The following is a 17912-nucleotide window of genomic DNA, read 5'->3' on the forward strand; positions in this document are numbered from 1 at the left end:
TCAGACAAGGAAACTGAAGCTAAGAGAAGTTTTGTTGGCTAAGATCAGGTATCTCATAAATGCTTGAGTTACAACCCAAATTCAGGCTATCTCTAATTAGCAATAGATTATACATTAACCATCCTTTGTATACTACTCAATCACATATCACTCAATAGCACATGCTATTTCAATGTTAATGAACCATCTTTCCTTTAAAAATTTCAAGACGGGGGTAGCCTCCTGCTTGTTAATTTTGCAAGTTTAGTAGCAGGACCGTGCGTGGGCTGGGTTGCTTTGGCTTGGTATAAGTGATACCAGATAGGGAAAATATCAGAGAGATCCAGGTAGAATTAGACAGTAAATCTATAACCAGTTAGGGAGGTGTGTGTACTCACATGTACGCATATACGTGTCGCTCAGAGGGGAAGCTGGGAAGTGGTGGTCAGGGACGGAGATCAGAAAGTGGTCGAGGGTCATGTCATGGAGGGTCTTCATGCAATATTAGGAAATTTGCACCTTGAAGACTTGGAGACTTGAGTGAGGCTTAAAGTGATTTTAAGCAAGAGAGTAATAGAATCACATTTATGGTGTTTATACTACATTTTGAGGCGTCACACTTCTGTGTACAATATATATACTCCCAACAGACTTAAAGACATAGACAAAAAGAAGTCAAAGTCTGAAGGGCATTCTGAAACCATAAGCAAAGCCAAAAGGATCATCTTTCCAGCAGATGAATTCCAGCATCCCTGTTTATATCTTTTTGATCATTTATAAGTTTCATACAAGACAAAGATTAAATTAAATTATGTGCAAAAAATTATTTTAGATCAGATATCAGTGCAAGGGTTTTGAACTATTTTCCATTTCATTTTAGAATATAATTGAAGAAAACATATTGTGTGTTGTACACCATTTAATTTCCATTAATAATAGTACCTTTTTGGAGATGTCCTTGGCTGACCTAGCATGGTCTCCCAAAAGCAGAAAGAGAGATAACAAGTAGATTGTTCATCAAGTGACATTGCTTTTATCTGGAAACATCCCATTGCTGTTGAAGGTTTTCCTTTTTTTTTTTTTTTTAAATAAGTTGAAAGTCCTGAATTGCCTGAGTTGCAGTTTTCTCATATGAATATATAATAAATCATCCTCAAAGACTGACTGGATAAACAAACAGTTTCTGTTCTAAAAAGGGCTTGCTCTGAGGCCCAGAGAATCAAAACAACTTTCAGGGAAACTAAAATAATACTGTCAGCCTTTATAAGTTGCCTCTTGGATTTTAATAATAAAAAAGCAATGCTTAGACCCAAACAGTGGCATCTACTGTGGCCTATGCTTCTACCTATAAGTACCAGGGATGACCCATAACACAAAATAATCAGCATCCCAGATAACCAATCCCTGACAAGCAGAAAGTAGCTAATTTCTAGGAGATGTCCAGGGCAACAAACATAGATCCTTGGCCCTTGCACAGAGAGGCTGTGGAAAACCTCATTAATCATGAATAATGGGGCGCCTGGGTGGCTCAGTTATTAAATGTCTGCCTTTGGCTCGGGTCATGATCCCGGGGTTCTGGGTTTGAGCCCCATGGTCTCTGCTCAGTGGGGAGCCCTTTCCCTCTCCCACTCCCCCTGCTTCTGTTCCCTTTCTCACTGTGTGTGTCTCTCTGTCTGTGTCAAATAAATAAATAAATAAAATCTTTAAAAACAAATCATGAATAAGGCAGGAAGCCACCACTGGACATTTCAACAGCTGTAACTTCGTAAGAAACCTGAAGTTTGATCAGTACGTTAGAAGCTGAACCACAGAGATCTCAGTAGAACAAGTAATGCCAGGAGTTGGAGAATTTAGAGAACTTAATCCTAAAACACATGGCTCTTGATTATCAAAGGTTTCCATTTTACCATATAATTGAATGTTATCACGAAGACTCAGTTGCTTCTTGTGCATGTCCCAGGTAGACTGTTAATGTGCTAACCTTAAAACTGATATTTTTCTGACTTATGTTCAGAATTTATTTATAGGGATTGTTCAGGTGTGTGAGGGAAGGAAAGGGGGGGAGGCCCCCCCCCCCCGGCAGGCCCAGATTCTGTACTCCGCTCATCAAAACAGAAGGCTGGAGTTAATTTGTTTGATCCTTCTTAGAAAGCAGTTTAGGCACCATCTGTTGATACATATCCCTTGAGTGTCTGCTCCTTCACCCTAAGTGGCTTATCAGAATATTCCTCCCAAATACATGCAGACCCATTCCCTGCTTCTTCCCATCCAGGTGTTCTGGTAATTAAACTTTTCTTCTTCTTTTTACACTTTATGTAACATTTTAATGCTCTCGGCAGTTGCCAGTTGACCGGGCCCTGATCACAGTTGAATGTCATCCATCCGAAGAGCAATACACACAGTCGGTGCAACTTATTGCTCTATAGCATGTGTGTGGTTTATCAAGCTTATTCAGATACATTTCTTTTATATAAGACCTTTCTGAACATATGAGAGAATAAATGGCATGCCCAAAGTCATACGGATCATAAATGGCAGAACTAGGAACTCACATCCTCTGGCTCTAAATTCAATGATCTGTCCTTTGAAGAATGCTTGTAGACTGGGCCTTATAACCCTTCTCTGTGCCTTGAGGTCGTTCCAAAAGGAAAAAAAAAAAAATAGCCCTTGCCTTAGGTAGTTATGATACACATGAAGGAGGACTTACAATCTAGGTCAGTAGATATGGCACCTTTGATGATTTGACACTGTGTATTCTAGCCTAAAAGAGATACTGATTGTCTTCATGACTCTAAGAAGCATGGATACTGATGGGTAAAGTAAATAACCCCTGGAGTAATCTATGCTTTGAGGGCTCATTAACTTATGTATGTCTCTTGACAATAGTGGAAAATTTGTAATTTGCTGACTCTTTAATAACATGACCAAGCTGAATGTTTCATGATATATTGCGAGCAATTTGGTAGACTGAACTAAAGGAAATAGAGATTTATAGTTTACAAGAGCACAATTTTCAAGACTTTTCAAAATCCCATTAATTTACAAGTTGTTCTTTCTTTTAAAAAAATGGAGAATTTCAACTGAATTAAATCTGTACAAGTGAACAAAAAGCTGAAGTATAGATGTATTTTTTACATGTGAGTTTTATCACTTTCATGTACTCATAGTATCCAGAACTAAGATAATATAAAGTTCATAATTAGCCTATTAAAGTAAGAAGCAAGAACAGCTTAATTTTTATTTTATTCAGTTCTAAATCAAACATGTTTATTGAGCAGTAATTAAATAAAGAGCCCTGCAGACGACATATGAGTCCCTTCTCTCAAGGCATTTAAGGTGTGGCTTCATTGTATAAATATGGAAGTTAATATGGTGGCGGGCTTGAAATGTTTATGACTGTTCTCCAACTTACCATTAAAATGTCCATGGAAAATACAAAGAAGTTTTTTAAAAAGCTGGCAGAATCACTGTAAACTCAAGATAAGGGAAGACCGTATGCCAAATCTGGGTGGAATTTCAACTAATTGCATCAGCCGCGGGGATAAAGTCAAGATGTACATTTTTTAACTGCACAACACATGCTTTAATCTCTGAACCAGAACAGGCCAGATGGACCTAGTAAGGTTAGAAGCAGCTGTGATTCACCTTCTCTATAAGTGCTTCATTCTGCAACAGTGAAGATGGACTGACTACAAAAACAGGTGGCCATTCTCCAATTCCAGGTGAATTAATTTTGTAGCCACATAGAGCGAAGGTCTTTTTATTTTATTTTTTTTTCAGTGTTCCAAAATTCATTGTTTATGCACCATACCCAGTGCTCCACGCAATACGTGCCCTCCACAATAGCCACCACCAGGCTCACCTAAACCCCCATTCCCCTCCAAAACCCTTGGTTTGTTTCTCAGAGTCCAGTCTCTCATGGTTTGTCTCCCCCTCTGATTTCCCCCAACTCATGTTCTCCTCTCCATCTCCCAGTGTCCTCCGTGTTATTCCTTATGCTCACAAGAAGTGAAACCATATGATACTTGACTCTCTCTGCTTGACTTATTTCACTCAGCATAATCTCCTCCAGTTCCATCTATGTTGATACAAAGGTTGGGTATTCATCCTTTCTGATGGAGGCATAATACTCCATTGTATATATGGACCATATCTTCTTTATCCATTTGTCTGTTGAAGGGCATCTTGGCTCTTTCCACAGTTTGATGACTGTGGCCATTGCTGCGATGAACATTGGGGTCCAGATGGCCCTTCTTCTTATTACATCTGTATCTTTGGGGTAAATACCCAGTAGTGCAATTGCAGGATCATGGAGTAGCTCTATTTTTAATTTCTTAAGGAATCTCCACACTGTTTTCCAAAGTGGCTGCACCAACTTGCATTCCCACCAACAGTGTAAGAGGGTTTCCCTTTCTCCACATCCTCTCCAACACTTGCTGTTTACTGTCTTGTTGATTTTGGCCATTCTGACTAGTGTAAGGTGGTATCTCAATGTCGTTTTGATTTGAATCTCCCTGATGACTAATGATGATGAACATTTTTTCATGTGTCTGTGAGCCATTTGTATGTCTTCTTTGGAGAAGTGTCTGTTCATGTCTTCTGCCCATTTTCTTTTTTTTTTTTTTTTAATTTTTTATTTATTTTCAGCATAACAGTATTCATTGTTTTTTCACCACACCCAGTGCTCCATGCAATCTGTGCCCTCCCTAATACCCACCACCTGGTTCCCCCACCCTCCCACCCCGCCCCTTCAAAACCCTCAGGTTGTTTTTCAGAGTCCATAGTCTCTCATGGTTCACCTCCCCTTCTAATTTCCCTCAACTCCCTTCTCCTCTCCATCTACCCTTGTCCTCTATATTATTTGTTATGCTCCACCAATAAGTGAAACCATATGATACTTGACTTTCTCTGTTTGACTTATTTCACTCAGCATAATCTCTTCTAGTCCTGTCCATGTTGCTACAAAAGTTGGGTATTCGTCCTTTCTGATGGAGGCATAATACTCCATAGTGTATATGGACCACATCTTCCTTATCCATTCATCCGTTGAAGGGCATCTTGGTTCTTTCCACAGTTTGGCGACCGTGGCCATTGCTGCTATAAACATTGGGGTACAGATGGCCCTTCTTTTCACTACATCTGTATCTTTGGGGTAAATACCCAGCAGTGCAATTGCAGGGTCATAGGGAAGATCTATTTTTAATTTCCTGAGGAATCTCCACACTGTTCTCCAAAGTGGCTGCACCAGTTTGCATTCCCACCAGCAGTGTAAGAGGGTTCCCCTTTCTCCACATCCTCTCCAACACACGTTGTTTCCTGTCTTGCTAATTTCGGCCATTCTAACTGGTGTAAGGTGGTATCTCAATGTGGTTTTGATTTGAATCTCCCTGATGGCTAGTGATGATGAACATTTTTTCATGTGTCTGGTAGCCATTTGTATGTCTTCCTTGGAGAAGTGTCTGTTCATATCTTCTGCCCATTTTTTAATATGATTATCTGTTTTGTGTGTGTTGAGTTTGAGGAGTTCTTTATAGATCCTGGATATCAACCTTTTATCTGTACTGTCATTTGCAAATATCTTCTCCCATTCCGTGGGTTGCCTCTTTGTTTTGATGACTGTTTCTTTTGCTGTGCAGAAGCTTTTTATCTTGATGAAGTCCCAGAAGTTCATCTTTGCCTTTGTTTCCTTCGCCTTTGGAGACATATCTTGAAAGAAGTTGCTGTGGCTGATATCAAAGAGGTTACTCCCTATGTTCTCCTCGAGGATTCTGATGGATTCCTGTCTCACGTTGAGGTCTTTTATCCATTTCGAGTTTATCTTTGTGTACGGTGTAAGAGAATGGTCAAGTTTCATTCTTCTACATATAGCTGTCCAGTTTTCCCAGCACCATTTATTGAAGAGACTGTCTTTTTTCCACTGGATATTTTTTCCTGTTTTGTCAAAGATTATTTGACCATAGAGTTGAGGGTCCATATTTGGGCTCTCTACTCTGTTCCACTGGTCCATGTGTCTCTTTTTATGCCAGTACCATGCTGTCTTGGTGATCACAGCTTTGTAGTAAAGCTTGAAATCAGGTAACGTGATGCCACCAGTTTTATTTTTGTTTTTCAACATTTCCTTAGCAATTCGGGGTCTCTTCTGATTCCATACAAATTTTAGAATTATTTGCTCCAGCTCTTTGAAAAATACTGGTGGAATTTTGATTGGAATGGCATTAAAAGTATAGATTGCTCTGGGCAGTATAGACATTTTAACGATGTTTATTCTTCCCATCCAAGAGCATGGAATGGTCTTCCATCTTTTTGTGTCTTCTTCAATTTCTTTTAGGAGTGTTCTGTAGTTCCTCGAGTACAGATCTTTAACCTCTTTGGTTAGGTTTATTCCGAGGTATCTTATGGTTTTTGGTGCTATAGTAAATGGAATCGATTCTCTAATTTGCCTTTCTGTATTTTCATTGTTAGTGTATAAGAAAGCCACTGATTTCTGGACATTGACTTTGTATCCTGCTACATTACTGAATTGCTGTATGAGTTCTAGTAGTTTGGAGGTGGAGTCTTTCGGGTTTTCCATATAAAGAATCATGTCGTCTGCGAAGAGAGAGAGTTTGACTTCTTCCTTGCCAATCTGGATACCTTTTATTTCTCTTTGTTGTCTGATTGCTGTTGCTAGGACTTCTAATACTATGTTGAACAAGAGTGGTGAGAGTGGGCATCCTTGTCGTGTTCCTGATCTCAATGGGAAGGCTGCAAGCTTTTTCCCATTGAGGATGATATTTGCTGTGGGTTTTTCATAGATAGATTTGATGAAGTTCAGGAATGTTCCCTCTATCCCTATACTTTGAAGCGTTTTAATCAGGAACGGATGCTGGATTTTGTCAAAAGCTTTTTCTGCATCAATGGAGAGGATCATGTGGTTCTTCTCTCTTCTCTTATTGATTTGTTCTATCACATTGATTGATTTGCGAATGTTGAACCATCCTTGTAACCCAGGGATGAATCCTACCTGGTCATGGTGGATAATCTTTTTAATGTGCTGTTGGATCCTGTTTGCTAGGATCTTGTTGAGAATCTTAGCATCCATATTCATCAGTGATATCGGTCTGAAATTCTCCTTTTTGGTAGGGTCTTTGCCTGGTTTGGGGATCAGGGTAATGCTGGCTTCATAAAAAGAGTCTGGAAGTTTTCCTTCTGCTTCAATTTTTTGAAACAGCTTCAGGAGAATAGGTATTATTTCTTCTTTGAAAGTTTGATAGAATTCCCCAGGGAATCCGTCAGGTCCTGGGCTCTTGTTTTTTGGGAGGTTTTTGATCACTGCTTCAATCTCGTTACTAGATATCGGTCTATTCAGGTTGTCAATTTCTTCCTGGTTCAATTTTGGGAGTTTATAGTTTTCCAGGAATGCATCCATTTCATCTAGGTTGCTTAGCTTATTGGCATATAACTGTTGATAATAGCTTCTGATGATTGTTTCTACTTCCTTGGTGTTAGTTGTGATCTCTCCCTTTTCATTCTTAATTTTATTAATTTGGGCTTTCTCTCTTTTCTTTTGGATTAGTGTGGCCAATGGTTTATCGATCTTATTGATTCTTTCAAAAAACCAGCTTCTAGTTTCGTTGATACGTTCTACTGTATCTCTGGTTTCTACCTCGTTGATCTCTGCTCTAATCTTGATTATTTCCCTTCTTACGTGTGGAGTTGGTTTGATTTGTTGTTGATTCTCCAGTTCTTTAAGGTGTAGAGACAGCTGGTGTATTCTGGATTTTTCAATTTTTTTGAGGGAGGCTTGGATGGCTATGAATTTCCCCCTTAGGACCGCCTTTGCTGTATCCCATAGGTTTTGGAGTGAAGTGTCTTCGTTCTCATTGGTTTCCATAAATTGTTTAAGTTCTTCTTTGATCTCCTGGTTGATCCAAGCATTCTTAAGCAAGGTGGTCTTTAGCTTCCAGGTATTTGAGTTCCTTCTGAACTTTTCCTTGTGATTGAGCTCCAGTTTCAAAGCACTGTGATCTGAGAATATGCAGGGAATAATCTCAGTCTTTTGGTATCGGTTGAGCCCTGATTTGTGACCCAGTATGTGGTCTATTCTGGAGAAGGTTCCATGTGCACTTGAGAAGAATGAGTATTCTGTTGTTTTAGGGTGGAATGTTCTGTATATATCTATGAGGTCCATCTAGTCCAATGTATCATTCAATGCTCTTATTTCTTTATTGATTTTCTGCTTCGATGATCTGTCTATTTCTGAGAGAGGCGTGTTAAGATCTCCTACTATTAATGTATTCATATCAATATGACTCTTTATCTTGATTAATAGTTTTCTTATGTAATTGGCTGCTCCCATATTGGGGGCATAGATATTTACAATTGTTAGATCATCTTGGTGGATAGTCCCTTTAAGAATGATGTAGTGTCCTTCTGTATCCCTGACTACCGTCTTTAGTTTAAAATCTAATTTATCTGATATGAGAATCGCTACCCCGGCCTTCTTTTGAGGCCCATTGGCGTGAAAGATGCTTCTCCATCCCTTCACTTTCAGTCTGGGTGTACCTTTAGGTTCAAAATGGGTCTCTTGTAGACAACATATGGATGGGTCCTGTCGTTTTATCCAATCTGCAACCCTGTGTCGTTTTATGGGTGCATTTAGGCCATTCACATTGAGAGTGATTATTGAGAGATACGTTTTTATTGACATTGTGTTATCTTTGAAGTCTTTCTTTCTGTCGATTGTCTCTATATTTCTGTTCAATGCTATTCTTAGGATTTTTCCTCTTTTATAGAACCCCCCTTAATATTTCCTGCAGTGTCGGCTTGGTGGTTGCATAGTCTTTCAAGCCTTGCCGGTCTTGGAAACTCTTTATCTCTCCATCCATTTTGAATGTCAGTCTTGCTGGATAAAGTATTCTTGGCTGCATGTTCTTCTCATTTAGTGCCCTGAATATATCTTGCCAGCCCTTTCTGGCTTGCCAGGTCTCTGTGGACAGGTCTGACGTTATTCTGATGGGCTTTCCTCTGTATGTAAGAAGCTTCTTTGTCCTAGCGGCTTTCAAGAGATTGTATCTACAATTATGATTCCTCAATTTTACTATGAGGTGCCTGGATGTTTTTTTTGAATTTATAATCTTGGGGGGGGGACCTTTCTACTTCTAGTACATGAACACTTGTTCCATTCGCAAGATTGGGAAAATTTTCATGAAAAACTTGTTCCACTATATCTTCTAGACCTCTTTCTTTCTCCTTCCCTTCAGGGATTCCAATAATTCTGACGTTGGAACGTTTCATGGCATCATTTATTTCCCTGATTCTGTTTTCGTGGCTTCTAAGCTGTTTGTTCCAGGCTTTCTCCTGATCCTTTCTCTCTATTTGTTTGTCCTCCAGATCACTAATTCTATCTTCTGTCTCAGTTACCCTAGCTTTTAGAGAATTTAGATTAGATTGGAACTCATTGAGAGCGTTGTGAACCTCATCCCTGGTGGCCTTCAGCTCTGCCCTAACATTATGAACCTCCTCTCTGGTCGCTTTCAATTCTGCCCTAATCAATTCTGTTTGGTCATCCATGGCTTTCTCCAACCTAGCTATTGCCTGGATAATTGTTAGCCTGAATTCTCTTTCTGACATATTGTCTATGTTGATAGCTGTTAGCTCTGTTGCAGAAGGCCCATCCTCTGTATTTTTCTTCTGTTGGGGATTCCTCCTCCTAGTCATTTTGGTGAGAGATGACTGGACAGATGTAGCTGGATGTATTGACCGTGGTGCAGTCAAGGTGCACCCTGGAACGCTTCTGAGCACTCAGGATTCCCCACCCAAATGAGAGAAAAAAGAAAAGAAAAAGAAAAAAGAGGGAGAGAGAGAGACAGGAAAAAAAGGGAAGATAAAAGTGAAGGTTCAGCCCAAATGGGCCCCAGGGTAAGGTTTATGACGTATACAAACAAAAACAGACAAACAAAAAGACTGATAAAAGTATATGACGAGAGAAAAAATATATATATATATATAAGCAAAAAAAAGGAGGAGCCTCGTCAAGAAGAACCCCAAGTATAAGATTTATATACTATCCGGACAAACATAAATACACAGAGACACTGGCAGAAGAAAAAGATGGGAGCATGGTTATAGATTCTCGGTGTGGGCGAGGAAGGTTATTTTGATTCTTCCTAGATGTATCTTGATATCTTTGTTAAAGGACTCAACTTTCCTAAGAAAAAGGGGGATTAAAAATTGGTTCACCTATAGGGGTAGCATTGCTTGGAGAAAGGGGATTACCTTGAAGTTTAACTCTATATGAATATTAGAAAATAAAAATAAAAAAGGAATAAACTGGACTAAACTAAATTAAAAATTTTTTTAAAAATTAAGAAAATAGAAAAGCAAAAGAAAAACACATGTGTATGTATCAAAAAATTCAGGTTAGAAGTTTATCATGGAATTTGATGTACTGGACATCTCACTGTGATGGTAAATAGGTTAAAAAATTATCTATATAAAAAAGAAAAAAAATGAACCAGAATAGTGGGAAAGAATTAAAAATAAAAGTTGTATCTATGAAGTAGTGGTGGTTGTTCTCTTGTAGTCTTTTTTTTTTTTTTTTTCCTGATTTGTTTTCTGGGGGAGGGGGCTGCCACATGGGTTTTCAGTCAATGATGTTCCCTGAGTTAAGTCCTCCCGACCCCCTCAAGGGGGTGGGCTCTGAGAAAAACGTTTTTTTTCAGGTTTTTGTTCTCTGGAGGTTTTTATGTTTGTTCACTTCTTTTCTCTCGCCTTGACAGCTTTTGATGGTTTTTGGAGGTTTAGAGGAAAGAAAACTGCACCCCAACCTCCCTCTCAGAGAGAAGCCTCAGTCTGCTCCCCTGCAGGTGCTGCAGCCGCTGGGCCGCTGGCAGAGCAGGTTCTGAGTCACGGTCCCTGGGGACGCAGGATCTCCTGCTTGTAAGCAAAACCAAGGCAGCTGTGGCTGTCTGGGCAGCTCCAGACCGCCAGAGAGGTTCCAAGCAGCAATCGCACACTGAGATTTTCCCGCTGGCTGGGGCTAAGAGCTCAGGGCCTGCGCGCACCTCTCCCAGGGGATGGTTTGGGGCGCGGCGCCTCCAGCTCTATCGGCTCTATCGCCGCGTGGGTCTATCGCCGCGTGGGTCCCAGAACACCAGGCTGGGCGTGCACCTCTCTCAGGGGAGGTTGAGGCACGCGCGCATCTCCAGTAAGGTGCGCGTTCTGCCATCTGGTGTGGCTCCCAGCCCCTCACGGGAGCCGGACTCCACCCGTTCTCGGGCGCACTGGCGGCTCCGGGACAAAGACCAGGTTTCTCTGCCGCACTCTCCGGCTCAGCGCCAGGGGATGCTGCCCTGGGTCTGGGGACTTAAGCCCCTATCCCTATCCGCCCCGATTCCCACAATTTCCCCGCTCGAGTCTTTGCTCTTTTGAGTGCTTTCAACAAGACTCCAAGTTAATGCTGGTCCCCAGATGCCGGGCACTCTCGTATTGGGGTATTATTTTCCAGTCGGTCACCTCTGGTGGCTCCCTCCCCCTTTTGTTTATCTTCCGATATCAGTCCGACGTTCCCACTCCACTTTACCTGCCCACTGGCGTCTTCTGGCCCCCGTAGAGATCCAGACGTGTATAATTCTGATCTCAGGCTGATTTCATGGGTGATCGGAGTTCTTTGGTAGGTAATCAGCTCACTTTAGGGTGCAGGTTGAAAAGGCGCCTCCTCCTACTTCCCCGCCATCTTGTCTCCCCCCTTCTGCCCATTTTCTGACGTGATTATCTGTTTTGTGTGTGTTGAGTTTGAGAAATTCTTTATGGATCTTGGATATCAGCCCTTTTCTGTAGTGTCATTTGCGAATATCCTCTCCCTTTCCGTGGGTTGCCTCTTTGTTTTGTTGACTGTTTCCTTTGTTGTGCAGAAACTTTTGATCTTCATGAAGTCCCAAAAGTTCATTTTCACTTTTGTTTCCTTTGCCTTTGGAGACCTGTCTTGAAAGAAGTTGCTGTGGCCAATGTCGAAGAGGTTATTCCCTATGTTCTTCTCTAGGATTTTGATAGATTCCTGCCTCACGTTGAGGTCTTTTATCCATTTTGAGTTTATCTTTGTATGTGGTGCAAGAGAATGGTTGAGTTTCATTCTTCTATACAGAGCTGTCTAATTTTCCCAGCACGATTTATTGAAGAGACTGTCTTTATTTCCACTGTATATTTTTTCTTGTGTTGTCCAAGATTATTTGACTATAGCATTGAGGATCCATATCTGGGCTCTATACTCTGTTCCACTAGTGTATATGTCTGGTTTTGTGCCAGTACCATGATGTCTTGGTAATCACAGCTTTGTAGTAAAGCTTGAAATCAGGCAACATGATGCCCCCAGTTTTTTTTTTTTTTTCTTTTTCAACATTTCATTAGGAATTTGGGATCTCTTCTGTTTCTATACAAATTTTAGGATTATTTGTTCCAGCTCTTTGAAAAATGCCGGTGGAATTTTGATTGGGATGGCATTGAAAATATAAATGGCTCTAGGCGGTATAGGCATTTTAACAATATCTGTTCTTCTGATCCATGAGCATGGAATATTCTTCCATCTTTTCCATCTTTTTGTGTCTTCCTCAATTTCTTTCATGAGTGTTCTGTAGTTCCTCAAGTACAGATCCTTTACCTCTTTGGTTAGGTTTATTCCCAAGTATCTTATGGTTCTTGGTGCTGGAGCCACGGTCTTATCCCCTCCACATTTATCCCTATTATATTCTTTTTACGGCCATCATTTCAAAATGGTAATTCCAAGAACACAGCACAGAAGGAAGTACATAGGGATGAGAAGAGAAGATAAAACAGAAAATGTTTTGTGCCCTGAACCTGGGCAGAGATATGGAGGATGTTAGAAGTGCACACTGAAAGCCATGGTCTTTCATGTATTTCTGCTGTTCAAAATACAAATTGCATTATACTCCCTAGTTTAGTGGGAGAATCTGACAGAGCAAGAAAAGATCCAGGAAACTTGCAATGAATTCCTGCTTTCTAACAATGATAAATTGAGTAAGGACAAAACTTAATGTTTATAATTTGGAGAAACAACTTTCTAGACCCTCAGGAGATGGTGATGGAGACCTTGGCCACCAGTCCTTTCTGATAGCAAATCCTAACACTTCATTTATGTCGCCCCTGACAGCAAAGCTTAAAAAGACCCACATTGGGCAAATTTTAAAAAGTCACAATAAAGAGAACATATTAAGAATATGATTTTCTATAATTAACCAATGGAGTTTTAGAAGCCTCTGCTTTGAATCCTCAAAATGTTGTGATAGAAGAATATTTTCAGTTTTAAAATGACAGTAAAAGATAATGGTTTCTACTTCCCACTTTTAGAATATCACACAAACTCAAAGAAAATGAGAAACAAGAGTATTTATCTTCATTTTCAACAAAGCCAGGAGACGTCTATAACTTATGAAAATTTCTAAAAAAGAACTACTCAACACAGTCAAGGTCTAATAGCCTTATGGAAGAAATCTAGAACATTTGCTCATATCTGTAAATGCCACACAAAGCTATCAAAGCACAGATCTCCAAAGTAACTGGCACCCTCTAACCAATGAGCTCTGGTTTGGAATAATGAGGATGGGAATGTTGTCTGGTAACAACCACTTCTCTGATCTTATTTTACCACAATATCTTAAGCAACAGGGAAATTAAGGATAAGTAAGAGATCACACAGAAAAGACATACTTCTTAGAAGGTGTCTGTTGGTAAGCAGGGGAAGAGAGACTTTGCATGTGGTGAGTTACCCAACCAGGTTGATTCCAGTAGGTTGAGGAAAGTAAAGGCAAAAGAAGTCTCTCTCTCTCTCTCTCTCTCTCTCTCTCTCTCACACACACACACACACACACACACACACACACACACAGGAGAATTAATACAAGCTTGGAATATAGTCTTAGTCCTTAAACCATAGGAAGCTTCAAAGGCTAGGAAGTTTTAATATGAATTTTATGAATAGTAAGAAAATCAAAAGAATTAACACAGGATCATTATAGAAATATTACAAATAAACAGAGGAAAGGAATATGGAAAGAACTTATAGATATCATATACTCATTCTAAACAGTTGTGATGGGGCATACACCAATTGTTGGCAAATGCACTCCCATAAAAATAAGAATTAAAAATCAGAAGCTTACTTGTCTCTAAATTGCTTTTAAAGAATATGTCTCTAAAATAAGAGGGAAGATCTGACAAGGCAACAGAAGGAGATAAAATTTGAACTTTCACCAGGTAAATAGCAAACAAAAAAATGTTTAAAACTGTAACAAAAGTAAAGGATACATCAAGAGCAGAATATCAGAAACTGTTGAAAATATTTTTAAATAAATGAGGCAAATGACAAGCTTGAGGAAAAGAGCAAAATGAAATGAAAATGAGGAAAATGGAAAGTACTAGAAAGAAGATTATCTATATGGAAAACAGACATGGTAAATGCAGCACAAGTATAATATATATCTCCCTCTGTGCCACATAATGAGACAGAAAATATATAAGGATATTTATAAGTTCGCTAAAAATAACCCTTTTGTCTGTGGACTTAAGAGTGTGCCATGCCATGGGAAAAATGTTTACATAACCATCAGCACTCAGAAATAATATTCTGATAAAATGATCAATTTCAAAGATAAGAAAATAAGACTGACAATAAAAGGTAATCATCTCTTACGGGGGAAAAATAAGATTAATTTTGGACTTCTGTACAGCAACTTTTAAATCTAAAAGTGTTATAAAATTCTCAAGGGAAGAAAATGTGATCCAAGTATTTTATACCTAGCTAATATGTTATTAAGGTATAAGGCTGACAGACAAATAGCTTGAAACATGCCAAGTCCAAGGTCCCTTGAGCTTGTTTTGAAGACACTTGAAGACATAAAAGAAAACTTTTGTCAACCAAGATATAAATGTAGACCTTGCAGGAAAAGGTCTGACAGTGAGCATTTGCTTCATTTAGCTATAAATCTAAAACTAATGCAAATATGAGGATAAGGATTACAGAGTAGAATATAGAATTTATAAGCTGCTGTAGAAATTAAGAATCTAATAAATACATCAGTAAAAAGAATTATAAATAGTAATAAAAACTGAATGAATGAGTAGGAATTAATGAGTTAAAAATCATATATTAGTAGTATAAATCTAAGAGCTGACTTTTTGATGAGTAAAAACAACAATAAAAAATAGATAAATTGATAGAAAACTAAAATAGGAAAATGGGGATTGTACAAACTAATTATAGTAATTACAAGGATGATATTATCAGCTCAAAGAGAATTTATTTTAGGATTCAGATGAAACGGTTGATTTTCTAGGGAATTACAAATACCCAACATTGACCTAAAAAAGAGAAAATATGAACAGATCAGGTACCATACAGGAAACAGAGAATAATGTCAAGAGATAATCTTAAAAAAAAAAAAAATGCACCAGTCTCCAGATGGCACCACAAGGGAATTCTACTAAATGAAATTCTACTAAAGAGAGGATAACTTCAAAACTGTTTAAAATGTTCACTGAGGTTGAATAAAAAGGACATCTACCAATTTTTTTTTTACCAAGTGAGTATAACATTGATACCTAAACCCCAGGCAACAAAATCAAAACAAAAATTTATTTACAAAGGAAAACAACCAGATAAACCTTAAACTTTTTTGACACTGAACACCAGGCAACCACAAAACAGTGGAAAATGTCATGACACAAGAATCTGAGTCAGAAAATGTGGTCACTTAGGTGTGAAGGCAATAGAAAAACAATCTTTTAGATATTCAGTGGCTCAGAAAATATACCATTTATCTATTATGCTTTAACAACCTATTTCAAGATATTTTAACCAACTAAAGTAAATGAAATCAAGAATTAAGGAATGGGGAAAAGAATTATTTAAGAAGATTATCATTAACACTGAAACCAATTTATATAAATATATATGATATATATGTAATTTATATATATGTGTGTATGTGTAAAATATACATATATATGATTTTATATACAAAATGTATATAGATTTATAGATATAAGTGTAAGTTTGATGCCAAATGTTCATCTATGAATTTAAAAAATATCTTATGGCAACAAATAAAAATTTAAAAAGATATTTCCTACCAACTGGAAATGGACAAAAAAAAAATGTGTTAAACCACAGGATTGAAGAGGATAGCAAGAATACAGTTACAGACTTTTGGGTTCTTGTATGTCAATCACAGTTTCCTAATTCAAATCTCCCCACACATTGTCAAAAAAAGCATGCAGATCCACATGGAGAGTAAATAAAACTACCCACCACTCATTCTTGAAGCAAAACTAGAAGACAGCATGCAATACATTAAATTACCTATGTATATTTGGAATAAATATTCCAGAATATTCCAAAGCCTGCTCTAGATCCACGCCATAACAAAGTGCATGGAAAACCAGTATGCAAGTGAGAAACCAGCATGGCAGTACACAGATAAAATCACACCCACAAAAAAGAGTCCCATCCCAAATGTGAAAATATTTAGAACAGGTCTGAAGCCAGATGGATCAGAACGCAACTACAGGAGGATCAAAAGGAAGTAGCTTAAAGGATGAAGAAGAAATTTTGGCAGTCTTGGTGAGATATGATTTCTAAGGGAGAAGAGCCAACTTGGAAAGGAGAGGCATTTTTTCAATGCTTGGAGATGAAAGGAAAGAAGGAAGCCACTTATACACAGATTGTTTTCAATACATATGGTATAGTACTATAAATGTATTTTCTCTTCATTTTGATTTTCTTAACATTTTTCTCTAGCTTACTTTATTTTAAGAGTATAATATATAATACATATAACATAGCAATATGTGTTAAAGGACTTTATGTTATCATAAAGGCTTTCAATCAACAGGCTGTTAGTAATTAAATTGGGGTAGAGTCAAAACTTACATGTGGATTTTCAACTGCATGGAAGGTCAGTACCCTTAATCCCCACATAGTCCACAGGTCAACTGGATACATAATCAGATTCCTAAAAAAGAGAGAACAATGGACAAAAGAAATAATTTTTAAACTGTAATCCAAGAACATTTTGTGTAAATAAAAGAAAACTTGGGGCAGCTCTTTCTGCCCACAGGTCCTGTCCTTGTGCTTTAATTAAACAACCTTTTGCACCAAAGATGTCTCAAGTATTCTTTCTTCGTGGTCAGCTTTGAACCCTAACATCTTTCCTACATCGTATGGCACCTAGCATGGGGGCTTTCAGTCTTTTTCATCTGGACTCTGAGCCCTGGTACAAAATTGGTTAATACTTTCTCTCCTCTTCCTTTACTCTCATGTCAGGAGCTCTTCAAGGGGTACAGTCTTATTGGAACACTTTCATGTAAGTTGTTCAGGCTGCTATCCTCTAGACTGTGGCTACTCTACAGGGAGGAGAAAGCATGCCTTTTAGCTGGAAGTCAGTACCCTAGCTGCATGGTAGTAAGACCCAGAAACTTGATGCCCTCTCTTTATTCCTGTCCTTGTACAAAGTTTTCTGTCTTGGGCACAGGACAGCCACCTAAGTTACCAGGAAGGCTACCAATCTTAAGACACACCTGTGAGGTTTCCTCTTAATTGGTCTAATGTGATACCCTTCAAGTCCCTGGTCTAGCCGCTTCTGGCCATGGGACTTCCACTGGGAGCCAGCAGAAACCAGTACCTGATTGAAATTAAATCCAAAGAGGACAATTTCCTAGGACTGTAAGGACAACATGTGTTAGAATATTACTTAGACCATGATGAATTTCAATCTTTACTATTTTCCATCAATGTCCTCTACTAAGCGCTTAAATTACAAAATTCGGTAATTTCACCTTGTAAAACCTTTTTAGCCGAGTGTTCTTCATGGGTTGAAAATGACAGGTGCTTCAAGACACGGTGTATTGGTCTGTACACCAGGCACCCATCTGTAGCCTAG

This window comes from Martes martes, assembly GCF_963455335.1.
Source record: "Martes martes genome assembly, chromosome: 1".
NCBI classification, from domain to species: domain Eukaryota; kingdom Metazoa; phylum Chordata; class Mammalia; order Carnivora; family Mustelidae; genus Martes; species Martes martes.